The sequence below is a fragment of the Gopherus evgoodei genome, chromosome 3 (assembly GCF_007399415.2).
Source record: "Gopherus evgoodei ecotype Sinaloan lineage chromosome 3, rGopEvg1_v1.p, whole genome shotgun sequence".
NCBI lineage: Eukaryota > Metazoa > Chordata > Testudines > Testudinidae > Gopherus > Gopherus evgoodei.
In genome coordinates this window covers 2,016,353-2,022,975 of record NC_044324.1, presented here as the reverse complement: position 1 = coordinate 2,022,975, position 6,623 = coordinate 2,016,353, and positions in this window count along the sequence as shown.

Sequence of the window (6,623 nt, the reverse complement as noted above, 5' to 3'; positions counted from 1 at the left end):
TGGTCCAGCGTTCGCTCTGTGTGGCATTTGGAACATAGGATTTGATGGTAATTTGCCTGCTTCTAGCACATAAAATGCTTAGCACCGACGGGGTCCATCTCCAGCATTACCCCACAGGTCTTTGCACTTGCTTTTGAAAGGTTGGAGACTTTGAGACCGTTGATTATGCTTCACACCCTCGTAGCACTTAAGATCCCATCCTTCCCGGTGCTGAACGAACACAGCGTGAGCCACAGGCCCTGCCCTGGAGAGCTTGCAGTTTAAACGGACAAAGGGTGGGAGGGGAAACTGAGGCGCACAGTAGGGATGTGTTTTGCACATGGCCACCCAGCAAGCCAGTGGCAGAGTCAGGAATTAAAAACCAGGGCCCCAGCCTAGCGCCCTGTCCCTGCACTACACTCACAGAGGCCCTGCGATGGTGCAGTGCAAGTATCATAACCGTTTCACCAATAAAATCAGACAGTCTTTCATCTGCTGAGTCCCCCTCCTCCCTACAAGGACAGGACTTGCACTGGGTCTGTTCAGACCTTTCTTTGACTGGATTTTCCTTTTTAGTTAGCAGGGGGGAAGCCACTAATTAAAGATACAGCAGCTCGCTGCCTATTTGGAGGCCACATTTGGAAGTATTTATTTTTTGTGCATCTGAAGTCAACGGGTGTGGGGTGCGGGGGAGAAGGAATCAGCAATTGGTAGAAAGGGGAGTGGGGAATCAAAGACTGCAGTGGCATGCGCTCCTGACCTCAGACTGATTTTCAAATATGACATTAAAGACCTTTTTAAAATGAACGTAGCCAGAATGGCAAAGCCGGGGGAACTCGTCAACGGAGACGCCAGCGGCCGGGGAGGAAATAAATTATTCTCCCGTTTCCAGCCTTTGCGTCTCGCAAGTGTGTGACAGAGGGTCAGCGCTCAGAGATCCTGGCGCATCTGCTGGGAGATTGGGCTGTGCAAGGAGCTCACAAGAGGGACTGTTATAGGGCATGTTAGAAACCGAGCTGGGCCTGCTAGGGGAGGCAGCCTGGTCTTTTGATTAGAGAAGGGAGCTGGGCTGCAAGGATTCCTGGGTTCTATTCCCAGCTCTGGGAGGGGAGAGGCAGTCGGGGCTCCTGGGTTCTATTGCCCACTCCAGAGGGACAAAGCGTGATCTAGACGCCAGAGCAGGGGGTGTCTGGGACTGGGAGTCAGGCCTGCTGGGTTCTGTGCCTGTTGTGCTGGGTGAACTTGGCTGGAGTCACTGCCCCACCTCGTGCCTCAGTTTCCCCATCCCTACAATAGGGGGTGGCGAGCCTGCCTTTGAATGTCTAAGATGAAAGGCAGTAAGGAAGCACCAGGTGTCATTGTTTGGAGCCTGCCTAGGGCTGATTTAGTGCTTCACATTGAAACCAAGTGAAGCTTGTATTTAAGCTTTGAAAAAAACAACCAAAAAAAACCCTAATCACATAAAAGCCAATGGGTTGAAGCGAGCTTCGGCCTGAAATCGGGAGCAGGGGGGCGGTTTTGCATGGCCCTAAGGAAGAAAAATGCAGCAGAGCGGACCCTTGTGCAGCCCAAAGGAGTGAGGGAAAGAGCATGTCTAACCCACTGGGGAGAATGTATTATGTATTTCAGAGCCTTCTCTCAGCCCAGTTCACAGAGGATACGTCTCCTACAGCCGGGAGATATGTCCTAGGTTTGCTCCCCAGACTTTGCATAGGTCTATGCACTCCACTTGTTCTCCCCCCGGCTTTGCTGGATATAACATACAATGGTCTCTATGCTGACACAGCCTTGCCCCGACCCTGCCTCCCACAATCTTTCGGAAATGACACCCTGGCTCGTTAGCTCAAGCTTGCACTGCCAGGCTTGGAGGTCCCTGGTTCAAACCCCTGTGTGTGTGTAACAACCGAGATAACAGCTGGGAAGCTCCAACTCTTACACTTCTGGCTCGAAGGAGGCTTCCATTTGTTGGGGGGATTGCTCAGTGGTTTGAGCATTGGCCTGCTAAACCCCACAGTTGTGAGCTCAATCCTTGAGGGGGCCATTTAGGGACCTGGGGCAAAAATCTGTCTGGGGATTGGTCCTGCTTTGAGCAGGGGATTGGACTAGATGACCTCCTGAGGTCCCTTCCAGCCCTGATATTCTGTGATTCTAAGGCCCCGTGCACCCAGCTATGGAAGGTCTCTTGCTAAAACCTTCCCCCGGACCATATCAGGGATTCTGAGGGAGAATTTCTCATTTCCTGAGCTTGCAAATTATAGTGTTGCCAACTCTGCTGGGTTCAGGGATGTTTCTTAAGGCCCCGTGGCCAGGGCCGCCCAGAAGATTCAGGGGGCCTGGGGTCTTCGGCGGGGGGTGGGGGGAGCTCCCCACTTTGGCGGTAATTCAGCAGTAGGGGGGGTCCTTCCGTCCCGGGGCGGAAGGACCCCCGCCACCGAAGACCCGGAGCGGAAGAAACTCCGGGGGCCCGGGCCCCACGAGAGTTTTCCAGGGCCCCTGAAGTGAGTGAAGGACCCCACTCCAGGGGCCCTGAAAAATTCTCATGGGGGCCTCTGCAGGGCCCGGGGCAAATTGCCCCACTTGCCCTCTCCCTGGGTGGCCCTGCTCGTGGCTCTGATTTGAGACAGTCGGAAAATGGTCGTTGCTTTTGCAGAACAAAATGAAATTTTCTATCCAACATTTTTACGTTTTTGACCCCCTCCAAATAGTCACCATTTGGGGTTTTCCCCACCTCTTTTCCAGCAGCAAAATGGGGAAAGCAGAATGTTTTTGATTTTTGTTTTTTTGACCAAAAACAATGGGACCATTTTGAACAGAATGAATATTGATGCTGTCAGGAAAACAGCTGGTTTTCGATTGGGAAATGTGTTTGAATGAAAGAGTTGAAGCTGTTCTCTTGTTGATGCAGCATGCAGCCCAGCCAGAGTAGCAGCTTGGTCCCTTTGTCACTGTGGGACAGCCTCCCCCATGCCACACTGAAGCCTGCTGGGAAACGTGGAAATAAGCTTCACCGTAATACGGCTTTCTCTGGGCATTGCCATAAAAACCTCTCCCTCTCTGCCTGATGTGGCAGTGCAAACACAATAGGGTGTTGAAATCAACGCTGCCTGATGCTTATGATATTTGGTGTTTGCCTGAAAGACCCAGCTCCTGGAGTCTTGGGACTATGTGAGAATCTCAGCTTGTGTTTTAAAGAAAATGGATGTTTTTAGCCCTCATGGCTGCAGAGGAAACTGGAAAATACAATACCAGACAGTGCAAAGAGCCAGCAGGCAGATGAAAAACCCCTTCAAATTTATTATGGTTAAAAAACCTCATGAATTTGAAGCTGATCTCATGATTTTTAAGGGAATCTCATGACTTTTGAATGGCCTGACTCATCATATCGTGAAATAGACGCAGAGTCGGAGTCCACCAAATGACACACTCCCTAGCTGATCCCCTTCTCTCAGATTGCCCCAGATCCAAACACTCTCCATCTTCGGCTGTGGGTGAACTGGGATCTGGGCTCTGATCGCCCCAACACCACTGGAGCAACTCCATTGACCTCAGCAGTGCTTACATTGGCATCAATACTTCTCTCAGGACTGTGGAAAATCCACCCCCACCGCGAGACATTGCTAAGGCGACCTAACCCCCAGTGTAGACAGTCCTGGGTCAATGGAAGAATTCTTCTGCCAATGCAGCTGCCATCTTCTGGGGAGGGGTCTGCAGTGAGTGTCTACATCAAGGCATTTTAAATGTAGACATGCCCTTAGATTGGAAGTTTTTTGGAGCAGGAACCATCTTTTTGTTTTGTGTATGTGCTGCACAGTGGGGGTCCCAGGCGCTACCATAATACACCTAATAAATAACATACAGGGCCTAGCACAATGGGGTGCCTAGGCACCATCATAATATGCCTAATAAATAATGTACAGCACCAAGCGCTATGGGTCCATGACTGGGGTTCCTAGGTGCTACCGTAAGACACCTAATACATAATTTACAGGCTGTGCAATGGGGTCCTGATCCATGATTGGGGCACCTAAGCACTGCTGTAATATACTTAATAAATAATAAGAGGCCAGGATCCCGTAGGTATCCCTTAAGCCAGCCCCTGGCCTGGCCACTGGATAACGCACCATGGGCAAGTCTAGATCCAAACTGTGAGCCTTGGACTAAGATTCTCCCCAGATCTGTCCCATTGGCAAGATGCTGGGCAAGGGTCAACTTGTAAACAAAGGACAAAGCAGGTAGCAGGATCTTTCCACTCTCCTCCTCCTTCCCCACCTGCTGATGGCAGGATACCCAGCAAACAGGTTCCTCGGAGGGCTTATCTGCTAATCAATTTGATCCTCCCTCTCCTGGCTCTCTGGGGGAGGGGCAGGGCAGGGCATGAATGCTGAACTCGATTTACCAATTTACCACGCACCTTCCTTCCTCCTTGTGAAGCCAGTGGGGTCACGACCCCATCCCCTTATGGGTGCCGACCCCAGTCAGGCCCCTATGCCTGTTGCCACGCTGGATCCTGTCATTCAGATCCACTCAGCATTCACCCAGCTTTTCTGGTTGTCAGATTTGCAAAGCGATTGTATCTGCAACAGGATTAGGGTGACCAGATAGCAAGCGTGAAAAATCAGGACAGGGAGTATGCATGGGGGGGTGGGGTAATAGGCACCTCTACAAGACAAAGCCCCAGATATCGGGACTGTCTCTATAAAATGGGGACATCTGGTCACTCTAAACAGGATGTTGGAGCTGCTGGCCCTGGAATCAGACTCAAGGGCTGATTTCACAGATGTCTGGGTTTGTCCTGCTGCAACTATGACAGCTAGGGGCATGATTTTTACCAATATGGTTTTACCAGTACAAACCCTAGAGTGGACACAGCTATCCTGGTATAGCTTATTCCCCTTCCAGGAATTCCTGTATTGGTATGAGCACATTTATACTGCTGTAACTGTGTCTACACTGGAGGGACAGTCACACTTGAAGTAGGCTGATCTGAACCAATCCAAACCTCTGAGTATAGCAAAGCCTGAGAATGTAGAAGATAAGGGTATACATCAGCAAGGTCCAAAGACTGGAAGTTGAAGCTAGAAAAATTCACACTGGAAATCAGCTGCAAATTGTTAACAGGGAGGGCAGAGCTTCCTGAGGAATAGGGTGGATTCCCCATCAGTCGGTTTTAAATCAGGACAGGCTGTCTTTCTAAAAGTGTCAGTTCAGCTACAGGCTATTGGAGTAGATGCAGGGATCACTGAATGAAATTTTATGGCCTGTGATATTTGGGCACTTTTGGAGGGCGGTGGAACAGTGTTATTTGGGGGCAGGGGATGCTGGAACAGTGCTAATTGGGATTTTCAAAAGAGTCCTCTTAAAGTATTATTTTTGTTGAAATCAAGCATTCCGACACTTCTTTTCTTTTAGGACTTAAGCACTGGTAAGGATCTGACCTTAAAAGCTATTGATATGAGCAAGTAGATGAATTCATTATAGACCAAATTATTTGCAGCAGAACTGAGAACCAAGTCCAAGCAAGGTCGTGGAGAGAAACAGACTCAGTTTTGCAAAGAAAAGGGGCCATTTTCAGGGCTAGTGAAAACTGCCTCCCATATGAAAGTGCTAACGAGCAGGGAAAGAGCAAGAATGCAGGTGCCCATCGAACTGAAAATGCAGAGAATATAAAGGCAGTTTCTTGGGCTGAGCAAGCCGCTGAGAACTGATCTGTCTGCAGTGCATGAAGGCCCTTTCACTTCAGTGCAAAGGAGTGCGGCATAAAGGGTTAGGTTTGCAATACGTGTCACAGATGCAAGCACAGGTGCTGTGGACTGGTGGCTTGAGAGTCAGGATGGAAAATAATGGGTTTTTCAGGTCAGGAGCCAAAGTGAAAAATTCGAAAAATAAATCAGTTTGATGATTCAAACCCAAACGGTGTTTTCAACAGTTTTTTGTCGAATCGAAAAACTCAAAACCATTTTGTTCTTAATCAGCTGGAACGTTTCCGGGCAACTCGGCATGAATTTTTTTTTAGTTTTTTCAGTTTGTTTCCAGTCAACCGAGATGTTTAAATGAAACTTTTTTTTTCAAGTGTTTCGTTTTGATTTGGTAGGTTGGGGATGTTTTTCCCCATTTTGAGGGTTGTTTTTAGACTGACCAAGTTAGACAATGAAATGCCATTTGGAAGTGAAAAGTGGAAATAAAAAAGATCCATTATTGTTGGGAAGAAAATTCAGTTTTTCTTTTTCAACCACGACTAGTTATTAAATTTGACCTGAATTTGCCAATAATTTCGGAGCCCCCACAATCTATTTTCCATCAAGAAAATTTCACCCAGCTCTAATCAAGACTCCTGGGTCCTATTCCTGGCTTTGTCACAGGCCAGCCACATGACTCCACTTCCCTCCATTGCAAGCTCTTTTGGCAGGGGCTGTCTCTGGGGCTCTGATACAAGTTAGTTGCCTGGAGGTGCTACCAGAATGGCAGCGATTGCTCACCCGTGAGGTTGGACTCTGGGGAAGCCAACCTGCCCAGAGGTTCTGACTTGCTGTGTGAACGTGGGCAAGTCCCCTCTCTCTGTGCCTCACTTTCCCCGTCTCAGCCTTGTGTATTTACACAGTGCTTGGCAGAAAAGCCCTAGTTAAGAACTGAGCAGCATCACAGGG